We start from the raw sequence: 14,832 nt of genomic DNA, 5'->3' as shown, positions 1-14,832 counted from the left end.
AACCATAACCACCCCGACCCCCGCTTCACTTTTAATTACGTGCAGCCATCACGGAATGATTAGAATGAATTCATGCCGCGGTGATGAAAATGAGGCGTTTTTTGTCACAATATCACGAACCAATAGATTATTTGTGTATTTTGTGCTGCGAGTCACGACTTGCTGTGAGACCAGGTTGGTTCCTCAAATCATGATGTTATTTATTTATTTTATAGATAAAGTGGGCATAGCAAGACTGGACTGCATCATGTTGCAATTTTCCTACAGATAAATAAGCAGAATGTATTTTTTAACATGTTTATAGTTTTATGAATGGCAACTGGTGCAACAATAATGCATGTGTTAACTTAATGTATCAGCATGATTCAGAGAAAATCAGTGACTGCAAAAAATGAAACAGCATCAAAAGCACTCCATCTTTTAACTGCTCCATTCTGAGAACATTTATTCTGTTGATGACACATACAAATCACCTTTGAAGAAACAGACTTCAGTCAAATATTTCAGTTTAACCTGAATAAGGTTCTTAAATTTGTTGATATTTCACTGGAGTCATGTTTTTTTTTTTTCTCCTTCATCAGTGCATTAAAATTTACACTAATCCATCCATACATATGTGCACATCACACCACAGTTAATACTGGTTGTTATTTCAGCAAATTACACAGCATAAAAATACCTAATATTTACCAACAGGAGTACATCAAACAATCAAGCAGCTGTACTCAAAGTTTATACTGGTTGGATGATGTATTTCTTGATGTCATATCAAATAAAGTCAATGATGTATGGTATAATAGCAAGTGCAACTTTTTGAATTGAGAGACTGATTTGTGTTGCTTTTGTGTATTTTAGAGGTTATCAATAGAAAACACATTATGGATAATATTTCCAAACCCATTTTATTTTACGCAGTTGCATTTTCAGAACCACAGGTGCAGTATACCTTTGCAACATGTCTTATGTTGACACCATGTGTCACAAGATATTGGAATCCGCAAACATACAATTGATATCCTGTCAGACATAACGGAATTACAAATAAAGTAAATAATTTTTACAATTACCATGAAATTCCAAGCTTTAATTAAGGTATCAACAGTCCACCAATAATTGCTAATAAAAATGCTAACTCCGCCCCTCCCGTTTTTATGTCATATTGGACAGCAGCGTTTGAGTCAGTTATTGAGAAGTTGTCCATTTTTTCACATGGGACACCAATGTATCGGGAGCAGCAACATCTAATAATGCAATTTTGTTTCCATGGAACTGCGGATCCAGCATGTTACTTTAGAAGGTGTCGTGTTTGTGTGAAAACTAGGTTGTATTGATGACATCAGCTCTCTTAACCAATCAAAATCAGATTTTCAGATTTCAAAATCCATGTCTTCAACATGTTTGGTTCCAGATTTTCTGTTTGAAGTGAAACAGTGGGGCCACAATGATCAAGACAACTGTAACATGACACACTGACCAGGTCTGAAACAGGAGGAAGCTAGGGAATAATATACTTGCAGCTCTGTTGTGATTTTAACCAATATAGTACTTTTTTCCTCATCTGCTGGCATTTGAGTATAAATATACAGTATGTAACAATAATGTCAGCAAACCATGCTTTCCAGATTGGTGATGCTCTGTCGCACCCTGGTGGGTGTTGCAGTAAGCTTTAGCAAATTGTTAACTCACTTTTTGGTTAAAAACAAATAACAAGTAGAGGTGACAGAAAACACATTTAATTGTAAATTCCTCCCCAAACCGGAAGTGGTTAGTGCACCTTGTTTTTCCAAAGGGGAGGCTTCCTGGGTCAAGACCACCCCTACCCATTGTCCATGTAATGTTGAGTGTTCTGTGTGCCGGCGCGGCCCGGAGGACCCGAACCAGCGTCTGACCGGACCCAGCGTTAAAAAAAAACAGAGAGCGGTTCAAAGAAAATAGATTTATTAACCAACTGTGTAATAATGTGCAAAAGGGAGCAGCGGTCTGGTGTGGGAGGACGGCGCGCGCAAATGGACCGGAGCCACAAATGTTCTGGACTCAGGAACCCTGCTGACACCCCCCAGGCGGCTGCACGGACCACCGAGTCTGTGAAGAGGAGAACGAGGTTAGTCAGCCCAAACCTTCAACTCAGAGGGAAGTTCACACAAGCATATACTCAGCAAACACTTCCAGGCTTACGTTAAAGGTAGCTCCTCACCGCAAGTGCCAACCAACAATTTCCATGAACGGCGGTGAGGAGCGAACCAAACAATTAACGTAACACGCTCAATTACAGCTGTTAATTATTAGAAACCATAAACATTAAGGTACCTCAGGAAGTGCGCAGTACAGCTTGAGAACCTCACTTCTCCTCTCTCACAGACACGTGCGTCAAACCTGGAGTGGTCCTCAGCGTCTATTGTAACAAAGCTGATCTCTCCAAGTAAGCCTCACACAGATGGCACAAAGGTAATCCTCCTGGCAAAGAAGCCCTGTATCTTCAGGGTCTTAAATCCAGCAGGTCTCATCAGGGAATGCACTCCAGCTGTTCTCACTGTTGATCTGGCACGTGTAGACAGGCAGCAGTGCAGGCAATGAGTAAGGTTCTCTGATCCTCTGCACACTTACCTCTTCTCAACTCAGGACCAAATGCAACCACCTGGGGAGACACAGAGAAAGCAGGCCCAGCCAAACACCCCCCACTCCATGACAGTAACCCCCCCAGAACCACCTGGGGAGACAGAGAAAACAGGGCCAGCCAAACACCCCCCAATCCATAACATGGAGTTTCATTTGGAAGGGCGTCCTGTGTAAAACTTGTGTCAAATCAACATGCAGCTCCATGTTGGATCTGCTACGGTGACCTCGGGTGAAAAAATAGGGAGAAGTTGAAGGGACTTAATATTGCCATCTGCCATCAAGTTACTGTGATCAGATTGGGTCCCATCAGTGGCGGCTGGTGAAAAAACAGTCTTGGTGGGGCTGCTGTGCCAATAGATTCCCTTGCCTTGTCCAGTACAAGGCATCAAGAGAAACAGTCGGAAAATTACTCCAATTCCACAATAATCATTACATGTCCTTCCTCAAAATCAGCAGTTTTACAAATAAAGTTAACCATTTACAGCTATATCAGGCCCCATTTCTACTTGGAAAGGAACAGTATCAAATGCAATACAACACTTAAGTTCTTGAACAAAGAACATTTCACTATTTGACACCAATTACACACGTAGTACACCAACTGTACTGCACTGCATTATCTTCAGACAAACAGATCCTGGGGTTCACAATGACACCCCGTTAACAAATAGAAAATATCACAATGTTCACACCACCTTCAAGAAAGAGAGAGAGAGAGAGAGAGAATGTTTGGTGTGTGTGTGAGAGAGAGTGTGTGAGAGTGAGAGAAAGAAAGTGTTCATGTGTGTGAAAGTGTTCCGGTTGGCTCTCACTGCGGTATTGTATCACTTCCTGTTCCGGAGCACAGCGGTGTTTTTCTGTATCTGTTATGCTGTTTAATCTGCGCAGTTAGATTGATCTAGTTATCTAGATTACGATTTGTTTCCCAGTGTAATCTTTACATGCCTTAACTAAAGCACTCCTTCTGGCTGAATCACCTCTACATTATTTACACATTATTCACTTTGCGTGTTTTTAGGAATCCGCTAGCTTAGCGTAGCTACTAGCTCCTTAGCCGATTTAGCATGGCGCTTCTCCTGTCTCTCCCGCACTTTTCTGCTCTGGGTGTGAAATGTTAGTTATTCCTCGGCCTCCTTTAGCAGTAATGGTACTTGTAATAAGTGTAGCTTATTCGTAGCTTTGGAGGCCAGGCTGGGTCGAATTGGAGACTCGGCTCCAGCACCGTGGAAAATTCTACAGCTAGCCAGGCCCCTGTAGTCGGTGCGGACCAAGGTAGCTTAGCCGCCGTTAGTTCCCCCCTGGCAGATCCCGAAGCAGCCGGGAAAGCAGGCCGACTGGGTGACTGTGAGGAGGAAGCGTAGCCCTAAACAGAAGCCCCGTGTACACCGCCAACCCGTTCACATCTCTAACCGTTTTTCCCCACTCGGCGACACACCCGCCCGAGGATCAAACTCTGGTTATTGGCGACTCTGTTTTGAGAAATGTGAAGTTAGCGACACCAGCAACCATAGTCAATTGTCTTCCGGGGGCCAGAGCAGGCGACATTGAAGGAAATTTGAAACTGCTGGCTAAGGCTAAGCGTAAATTTGGTAAGATTGTAATTCACGTCGGCAGTAATGACACCCGGTTACGCCAATCGGAGGTCACTAAAATTACATTAAATCGGTGTGTACTTTGCAAAAACAATGGTCTGACTCTGTAGTTTTCTCTGGGCCCCTCCCCAATCGGACCGGGAGTGACATGTTTAGACCGCATGTTCTCCTTGAAATTGCTGGCTGTCTGAGTGGTGTCCCAAAAAATGAGGTGGGCTTCATAGATAATTGGCAAAGCTTTCTGGGAAAACCTGGTCTTGTTAGGAGAGACGGCATCCATCCCACTTTGGATGGAGCAGCTCTCATTTCTAGAAATCTGGCCAATTTTCTTAAATCCTCCAAACCGTGACTATCCAGGGTTGGGACCAGGAAGCAGAGTTGTAGTCTTACACACCTCTCTGCAGCTTCTCTCCCCCTGCCATCCCCTCATTACCCATCCCCGTAGAGACGGTGCCTGCTCCCAGACTACCAATAACCAGCAAAAATCTATTTAAATTCAAAAAGAAAAAATAATATAGCACCTTCAACTGCACCACAGACTAAAACAGTTAAATGTGGTCTGTTAAACATTAGGTCTCTCTCTTCTAAGTCCCTGTTAGTAAATGATATAATAATTGATCAACATATTGATTTATTCTGCCTTACAGAAACCCGGTTACAGCAGGATGAATATGTTAGTTTAAATGAGTCAACACCCCCAAGTCACACTAACTGTCAGAATGCTCGTAGCACGGGCGGGGCGGAGGATTAGCAGCAATCTTTCCATTCCCAGCTTATTAATTAATCAAAAACCCAGACAGAGCTTTAATTCATTGGAAAGCTTGTCTCTTAGTCTTGTCCATCCAAATTGGAAGTCCCAAAAAACCAGTTTTATTTGTTATTATCTATCGTCCACCTGGTCGTTACTGTGAGTTTCTCTGTGAATTTTCAGACCTTTTGTCTGACTTAGTGCTTAGCTCAGATAAGATAATTATAGTGGGCGATTTTAACATCCACACAGATGCTGAGAATGACAGCCTCAACACTGCATTTAATCTATTATTAGACTCTATTGGCTTTGCTCAAAAAGTAAATGAGTCCACCCACCACTTTAATCATATCTTAGATCTTGTTCTGACTTATGGTATGGAAATAGAAGACTTAACAGTATTCCCTGAAAACTCCCTTCTGTCTGATCATTTCTTAATAACATTTACATTTACTCTGATGGACTACCCAGCAGTGGGGAATAAGTTTCATTACACTAGAAGTCTTTCAGAAAGCGCTGTAACTAGGTTTAAGGATATGATTCCTTCTTTATGTTCTCTAATGCCATATACCAACACAGTGCAGAGTAGCTACCTAAACTCTGTAAGGGAGATAGAGTATCTCGTCAATAGTTTACATCCTCATTGAAGACAACTTTGGATGCTGTAGCTCCTCTGAAAAAGAGAGCTTTAAATCAGAAGTGTCTGACTCCGTTGGTATAACTCACAAACTCGTAGCTTAAAGCAGATAACCCGTAAGTTGGAGAGGAAATGGCGTCTCACTAATTTAGAAGATCTTCACTTAGCCTGGAAAAAGAGTCTGTTGCTCTATAAAAAAGCCCTCGTAAAGCTAGGACATCTTTCTACTCATCACTAATTGAAGAAAATAAGAACAACCCCAGGTTTCTTTTTCAGCACCTGTAGCCAGGCTGACAAAGAGTCAGAGCTCTATTGAGCTGAGTATTCCATTAACTTTAACTAGTAAGACTTCATGACTTCTTTGCTAACCAAAATTTTAACTATTAGAGAACAAATTACTCATAACCATCCCAAAGACGTACGTGATCTTTGGCTGCTTTCAGTGATGCCGGTATTTGGTTAGACTCTTTCTCTCCGATTGTTCTGTCTGAGTTATTTTCATTAGTTACTTCATCCAAACCATCAACATGTTTATTAGACCCATTCCTACCTGGCTGCTCAAGTAAGCTCTACCATCATTTAATGCTTCGCTCTTAAATATGATCAATCTATCTTGTTTAGTTGGCTATGTACCACAGGCTTTTAAGGTGGCAGTAATTAAACCATTACTTAAAAAGCCATCACTTGACCCAGCTATCTTAGCTAATTATAGGCCAATCTCCAACCTTCCTTTTCTCTCAAAAATTCCTTGAAAGGGTAGTTGTTAAAACAGCTAACTGATCATCTGCAGAGGAATGGTCTATTTTAAGAGTTTCAGTCAGGTTTTAGAATTCATCATAGTACAGAAACAGCATTAGTGAAGGTTACAAATGATCTTCTTATGGCCTCGGACAGTGGACTCATCTCTGTGCTTGTTCTGTTAGATCTCAGTGCTGCTTTTGATACTGTTGACCATAAAATTTTATTACAGAGATTAGAGCATGCCATAGGTATTAAAGGCACTGCGCTGTGGTGGTTTGAATCATATTTGTCTAATAGATTACAATTTGTTGATGTAAATGGGGAATCTTCTTCACAGACTAAAGTTAATTATGGAGTTCCACAAGGTTCTGTGCTAGGACCAATTTTATTCACTTTATACATGCTTCCCTTAGGCAGTATTATTAGACGGTATTGCTTAAATTTTCATTGTTACGCAGATGATAACCAGCTTTATCTATCCATGAAGCCAGAGGACACACACCAATTAGCTAAACTGCAGGATTGTCTTACAGACATAAAGACATGGATGACCTCTAATTTCCTGCTTTTAAACTCAGATAAAACTGAAGTTATTGTACTTGGCCCCATCAAATCTTAGAAACATGGTGTCTAACCAGATCCTTACTCTGGATGGCATTACCCTGACCTCTAGTAATACTGTGAGAAATCTTGGAGTCATTTTTGATCAGGATATGTCATTCAAAGCGCATATTAAACAAATATGTAGGACTGCTTTTTTGCATTTACGCAATATCTCTAAATCAGAAAGGTCTTGTCCTCAGAGTGATGCTGAAAAACTAATTAATGCATTTATTTTCCTCTAGGCTGGACTATTGTAATTCATTATTATCAGGTTGTCCTAAAAGTTCCCTAAAAAGCCTTCAGTTAATTCAAAATGCTGCAGCTAGAGTACTGACGGGGACTAGAAGGAGAGAGCATATCTCACCCATATTGGCCTCTCTTCATTGGCTTCCTGTTAATTCTAGAATAGAATTTAAAATTCTTCTTCTTACTTATAAGGTTTTGAATAATCAGGTCCCATCTTATCTTAGGGACCTCGTAGTACCATATCACCCCAATAGAGCGCTTCGCTCTCAGACTGCAGGCTTACTTGTAGTTCCTAGGGTTTGTAAGAGTAGAATGGGAGGCAGAGCCTTCAGCTTTCAGGCTCCTCTCCTGTGGAACCAGCTCCCAATTCAGATCAGGGAGACAGACACCCTCTCTACTTTTAAGATTAACTTTCCTTTTTGCTAAAGCTTATAGTTAGGGCTGGATCAGGTGACCCTGAACCATCCCTTAGTTATGCTGCTATAGACGTAGACTGCTGGGGGGTTCCCATGATGCACTGTTTCTTTCTCTTTTTGCTCTGTATGCACCACTCTGCATTTAATCATTAGTGATCGATCTCTGCTCCCCTCCACAGCATGTCTTTTTTCCTGGTTCTCTCCCTCAGCCCCAACCAGTCCCAGCAGAAGACTGCCCCTCCCTGAGCCTGGTTCTGCTGGAGGTTTCTTCCTGTTAAAAGGGAGTTTTTCCTTCCCACTGTAGCCAAGTGCTTGCTCACAGGGGGTCGTTTTGACCGTTGGGGTTTTACATAATTATTGTATGGCCTTGCCTTACAATATAAAACGCCTTGGGGCAACTGTTTGTTGTGATTTGGCGCTATATAAAAAAATTGATTGAATTGATTGATTGATGTGTGTGTGTGAGAGAGAGAGAGAGAGAGAGCGTGTGAGAGTGTGTGTGAGAGAGAGAGAGAGTGTAAGAGAGAGTGAGAGAGGGAGGGAGAGAGAGAGAGAGTGTGTGTGTTTGTGTGTGTGTGTGTGTGAGAGAGAGAGAGAGCGAGAGAAAATTAAGGTAATATTTTGCATGAAAATTACTGAGTGGAATGGAGGCAAACTAAAGAAGCTTGAAAAACTTAAATAATTTGACTAACTAATAACACCAAAACCTTTAAATGAAATTGGTTAAAATTAATTAAGAGTGTAGAGGACAAAGCAAATTAAGTATACAAAACCACTTAATTAAATGCGTTGCTAAACTTGGGTTTGTCTGACTATAAATGCCTTGTGTGTACTCAGTGGCTGAGTTAGAATTTCTTTAAAAAACATGCAAATTGCTATTTTAGGGTTTTGTTTTGTTTTTAAACTGAGCAAATAATTTGTTTTAGACTGTGGAATACTCCAAAGAATGTTTCACTTCTGTGAACTGATCCTCATAACGTGTAGTGAAATCAAAATACCAGCATGGCTGCAGCTTTGAACACTGTTACAAACAGCCCCGGCCTCCCCTATTACCGTTATAACTGGTCTGCTGTCCCAATAAAGATCACAGCTTTGACCCCCTAAAACAAACAAAAAACATCACTCATTCGTTTTAAGTTTTCATCCTCGTTTCCACACCAGCAGCAACATTCGGGAATAAATCCGAGCAGCTCGTCAGCTCACCTGAGCTGAAGTTGTGGATGCGCTCCTTTCCATCCGCGCAGATCAGCAGCCTCCGCGACGTGTGCGCGCTGACAGTGTGAATGAAGCCTGACACGGTTTATAACGAGTCAGACAAACGTCTCTCCTCCAACCGGGATGTGCAATTGTCATTAAACCACGAAAAAGATCTGATGTGCGCACCTCCATGCGCCTCCAAAAGGATCCCCGCGAAACTTTGGTGTCATTGATTTAATTCGTTTTTGTCCCGTTTTAAACCTCGGAAGACATAACGAGCAGGAGTCCCAGAGTTCTTCAACTTACTCCAGCAAAACACACGGAGACAAAATAAAAATAAATAAATATAACCCAAACGTCGTCGTCACCATCATCTCTTCCTGACTGACTGACTGACAGCAGCAGCAGCTGCAGCGTCACGTGTATCACTGACTGTAGCAATCTAACGTTCCCGCATTTTTGTAGCAGGGGCTAAAATTACGGCGCCCCAAAGCCATTAATTTTGGCAATGTTGATTTGCCAAATATTTATTAATTTTCCCTAGCAACTACATACAATTGGTTATTTCGCTGCACTTCAAGGGCGCTTTGAATGATCGCCCAAGACGAAAAATGATACGTTCTCTGCTCCTGTCGGTGGAAATCAATCAATCAATCAATCAATTTTTTTATATAGCGCCAAATCACAACAAACAGTTGCCCCAAGGCGCTTTATATTGTAAGGCAAGGCCATACAATAATTATGTAAAACCCCAACGGTCAAAACGACCCCCTGTGAGCAAGCACTTGGCTACAGTGGGAAGGAAAAACTCCCTTTTAACAGGAAGAAACCTCCAGCAGAACCAGGCTCAGGGAGGGGCAGTCTTCTGCTGGGACTGGTTGGGGCTGAGGGAGAGAACCAGGAAAAAGACATGCTGTGGAGGGGAGCAGAGATCGATCACTAATGATTAAATGCAGAGTGGTGCATACAGAGCAAAAAGAGAAAGAAACAGTGCATCATGTGCATCAATGAAATGCACTGTTGAATGAGAGTCAGTTGGAGGAAGTGTTGTTGTAATCATTCATATTACATGTAGGCACATACTATTCAGTAAAACTGACATTGATAATACTTTTTAAATATATATATATATTATGACTTTTCCCCTCCACATCTAGGAGAGCAGCGCCCGAACGCCCCCTATGGGCCAGCCGCCACTGGGTCCCATCGTACAGGGTGAACACAAAAACACTCCTTGGTCTCAAATATTTCTAATATCAAAATTTACCTGAATCATTTTACAATTTTGAAGATGAAGAATGTGCAAAAGAAAAAAAAAATACTTGATGAGTTTCTGCAACTGTAGATACCAAAATTGTAAAATTATTCAGGTAACTTTTGATATTATAAATATTTGAGACGAAGGGGTGTTTTTGTGTTCACCCTGTATATTGTAAATTTGTGTACAATACCATGATTTACTCTCCAGCTTCATTTATTAATTTCAGTTGCAACGTGTTTTTACGTATCCAGTAGTAAACATGCCATTAATGAGATTAGTTTGCTCTTCTAACTTAATATATCTGGCACCTTTTGGTTTGGCTGATCTCTGGACCTTCTCCCAGGTGTCAAAATTCTTCGTAGATGTTTGTATCAAGTTTTTTAAAAAATGTTGCCTTTTTGCCAGTGTTTTGGTTCCATATATGGATAAAGATATCGCTGTCCATGGTGCTGATTCATTCTCAAACGGCTTTGTGTGTGCGTGTGTGTGCGCGCTCCTGTGAGTAAAGATTTACTTTGACGTATGGTGATGGTACTGGCTCCTTTAAAAAAATACATAATAATCACATATTGGTGGATAATTTCAGGAAAATAAGTAAAATTGTTTGAGCCTCAGAAACGGATGCACTGTTTCAAGAGTTTCCTTTTCGAAAAAACAAAACAAAACAAACAACAAAAAACAAACAACAACAAAAAAAAAAACAGACACACTCGAACAGTGCTGTAGTATGATTTCCCCTCACTTGATGTCGTTGTAAAGACATATTAGAATTTCTAGGTTGCGTCACAGCCCGTGGGTCCAGCCCCTTTCTTTCTGCTGTCCGAGACAAAGCGTTGACGGTTTGAATGCGGTCTGCCGCACACGGATTTTATTCATCTTAAATGCGTAATAATAAGGAAACTTCCGGAGGAAAATTCGTCATTTTATGGATACAGGTCTGTACAAAAAGCTGCTTTTTATTTTCACATTTCGTCTTCACAAAATGGAACAAAGAAAACAGCGAACACGGAGGGAAAAGACAAAGTGGATTGCCTACATGATAGCTTTGGTTATGTGCTGGAGTGAAGGCGCAGCGCAATTCAGATATTCGATATCTGAAGAAATGAAAGAAGGGACTGTCGTTGGAGATATTGCTAAGGATTTAGGTCTCGACAAGAGCACACTGAGAGATAGGGGCTATCGAATTGTCTACGGATCGACTGAGCCTCTTTTCCGCCTGAATCGGGACAATGGCATCTTATACGTGGACCGTAAAATCGACAGAGAGGAAGTGTGCGACAGAAACAAGGTCTGTTTGATCGATTTACAAACGGTTTTGGAGAACCCACTGGAGGTCCACCATGTCACAGTCGAGATTTTAGATATAAACGACCACGCACCCAGCTTCCCAGAAAAGGAGAAGGTGTTGGAGATCTCTGAATCGGCACTGCCGGGAGCAAGATTTCAACTGCAAGCTGCGCGTGATGCAGATAGCGGAGCATTATCGGTGCAGCAGTACAGACTCAGTAACAATGAACATTTCCGTTTAGAGGTGAAAGATCGTGGAGAGAACCGTAAAACTCCGAGTTTGATTTTACGGAAGCCTCTTGATAGAGAGTCTGTTAGAACCTATGCGTTACTCCTCACAGCCATCGATGGGGGAAAACCTCCACTTTCTGGCAACATGACGGTAATTGTGGATGTATCTGACGTCAATGACCACCCTCCGGTTTTCACGCAAGATTCCTACACTGTGGATCTTAAAGAAAATTCTCCTGTGGGCACAATTATTATACAAGTAAATGCAACCGATTTGGACGACGGTTTGAATGCTGAAGTTGTGTATTTATTAGGTCACGACGTGGACGCACAGGTGCGCGCACGTTTCGATTTGAACCCGGTGACGGGAGAAATCACCGTGTCAGGAAAAATTGATTATGAAGAGTGTAGCAGATATGAAATTGACCTCCAGGCTTCCGACAAAGGGACGCCTTCACTGACTACAGACAAAAGCGTGATTATAAATATTGTGGACATAAACGACAACGCGCCCGAAATTGACGTGACGTCTTTTTCACACGCGCTACCGGAAGATTCCAGGCGAGGAACCACAGTGGCGTTAATAAGTGTAAAAGATTCAGATTCTGGTCTCAACGGAAAAGTAATGTGCTCCATCAGTGAAGATCTGCCATTTATGTTGATCCCATCTTTACAGACTAACATGTATTCTGTGGTCACCGAGCTGCCGTTAGACCGAGAACAGCAATCGCAGTTTAATGTAACAATTATCGCAAAAGACTCAGGTGAACCAGCTTTGTCATCAGATAAAACAATCACAATATTTGTGTCAGACGTAAATGACAACAGTCCAGAGTTTTCACAAAATCCCTACACGTTCTACATAACTGAGAATAACACACCAGGTGCGTCGGTGCTATCAGTGAGGGCCAGTGATAAAGATGAGGAAAGTAACGCTATTATTTCTTATCTTATTCCAAGAGATAAGAATCGAGAAAATATGATGTCATCATTTCTGAACGTTAATTCTGAAAATGGAGATGTTGTGGCACTGAAAAGTTTTGACTTTGAAACGCTGAAAAGTTTCCAGTTCCAAGTTGTGGCCACAGATTGTGGAACTCCATCACTGAGCAGCAACGTGACAGTGAACGTGTTCATTCTGGATCAGAACGACAACCCTCCAGTCATCCTGTATCCAGTCAGTGCTAACGGTTCTGCTGAAGGTGTTGAGGAGATTCCCCGAAATGTGAACGCAGGTCACTTGGTGACTAAAGTCAGAGCCTATGACGCTGATATAGGATATAACGGCTGGTTACTGTTTTCATTGCAGGAGCTTACTGACCACAGTCTGTTTGCTTTGGACCGCTATACAGGACAGATCAGAACACTTCGCTCATTCACAGAGACAGACGAGGCTGAGCATAAACTGGTCATACTGGTCAAAGACAATGGGAACGTTTCACTCTCAGCAACAGCTACTGTGACTGTCAAACTTGTGGAGCCCAAAGAGGCTTTTGCAGCTTCCGATGTTAAAGGTTCAACAAAAGATGAAGAGGACAATAATGTGACTTTTTATCTCATGATCACTTTGGGCTCAGTTTCCACACTTTTCCTCATCAGTATCATCGTGCTGATTGCCATGCAGTGCTCCAAAACCACAGACTATTCCTCCAAGTATTTGCAAGAAGCAAATAATGATGGAACTCTGTGCAACAGCATCCAGTACAGATCTGGAGAGAAGCGTTACATGTTAGTTGGACCCAGGATGAGTGTTGGATCTACTATAGTTCCTGGAAGCAATGCAAACACTCTGGTGGTTCCTGACAGAAGACAAGCCGCTGGAGAGGTAAGTCTGTTTGTTTTCACTGAAAAATCAAGCTTTTCTGAAGTCTTCAATTTGAGGACCTGGAAAATGTTTGTTGTTGTTTCTTAAATGTGTGTTAGCAACATCCTGCATGCTTGCTTCTCACATATGAACATTTAAATAAAGTTCCTTCTTTCAGAAGAAAAAAAAAAACCACACAAGAAAAAAAGCACAGACAACAAAGATTAATCAATGAACCAAATGTCTCAACATAACCAAACAAACAGTGTGCAATCAAAGAAACCAGTAACAATATAAGCTCTATCATCAATAAAACTCCAAGAAATTTGCTTTCAGTTACAATTTCAATTTTCAGCATCCTTAAATAATAAATTTCTACTTAAATTCCTGGGCTTAATTTTATGTTATATTTGGTGGATGAGTAATTAATGAAGATTAATTAACAGATGACACAATGCCCTACGTTTTGAACATGTATGGTGAGGTTTGTATGACACACAGGGCACGAAGGATGTGCATTTTGATCAGATCCCTAAAAAGATTAATTCACCAAATTGAAATCTTCTGCTTTATATATATATATATATATATATATATATATATATATATATATATATATATATATATATATATATATATATATACTCATAACAACAAGTACCAAAAGGAAAAAAAACAAAACAAGAAAGAAACAAGCACAGACAATAAAGATTAATCAGTGAACCAAATGTCTCAACATATAACCAAACAGTGCGCAATAAAATAAACCAGTAACAAATTCAGTTAACGTAACTCTTCATGCTATAACAAGTAATTATATTATTTTTATAAAGTCTTACAAGCCAGCTAAAGTATCAGATAATTTACGGCTATCAGAACAGTTATTCCAAATGTTTAGACCTTTTACAGAAACACAATGACGTTTTACAGTAGTACGAGTCCTTAACCTATTAAACACCAATGTTCCTCTCAAATTACAGCTGGACTCCCTCATTTTGAGCAGTTCCTGGACATGTTGAGGCAAAACTTTATATTTAAGTTAATGCATGATTTGTATCATGATATAACTAAGTCCAAAAATTTCAAAATATGTAAACAGACAAATCGTGGGTTTGTTGGCTTACATTATGGTTTATTACTGATAACTCTTAGAGCTCTCTTTTGTAGTAAAAAATAGTGGATTTGCATTTGTTCTATATGTGTTTCCCCAAACCTCAATGCAATAGGTCATATATGGGACAAGTAATGAATTATATAACATAACTAACGAACGTTGGGAGAGGAAGTCTTGTGCTTTATAGAGGATTGCGATGGCTTTTGAGATTTTAGATTTGATATAATTAATATGAGCCTTCCAGCTGATTCTGTCATCAATAAAAACTCCAAGAAATTTAGTTTCAGTTACAATTTCAATTTTCAGCATCCTTTAATAATAAATTTCTACTTAAATTCC

At 40.7% G+C, this 14,832-nt stretch overlaps 1 protein-coding gene across 4 annotated transcripts in view; it reads left to right on the top strand.

Annotated features, from left to right (window-relative positions):
* LOC117519820 (protocadherin gamma-A11-like) overlaps positions 1 to 14,832 on the top strand; it is a 911,360-nt gene that overhangs the window by 123,542 nt on the left and 772,986 nt on the right. The window contains exon 1 of one of the 4 annotated variants that reach the window (XR_004563442.1): positions 10,777 to 13,400. The exons of the other annotated variants lie outside the window; for them this stretch is intronic. The gene's annotated coding sequence lies outside the window, so the exon portion shown is untranslated. Of the gene's footprint in view, positions 1 to 10,776; positions 13,401 to 14,832 lie in introns of those variants that run through there. 4 annotated transcript variants of the gene reach the window in all.

This window comes from Thalassophryne amazonica, chromosome 11 (assembly GCF_902500255.1).
Source record: "Thalassophryne amazonica chromosome 11, fThaAma1.1, whole genome shotgun sequence".
In the NCBI taxonomy this organism is placed as follows: domain Eukaryota; kingdom Metazoa; phylum Chordata; class Actinopteri; order Batrachoidiformes; family Batrachoididae; genus Thalassophryne; species Thalassophryne amazonica.
Note: the sequence above shows the minus strand (reverse complement) of the source record. Positions and strands in the feature narration are given on the sequence as shown.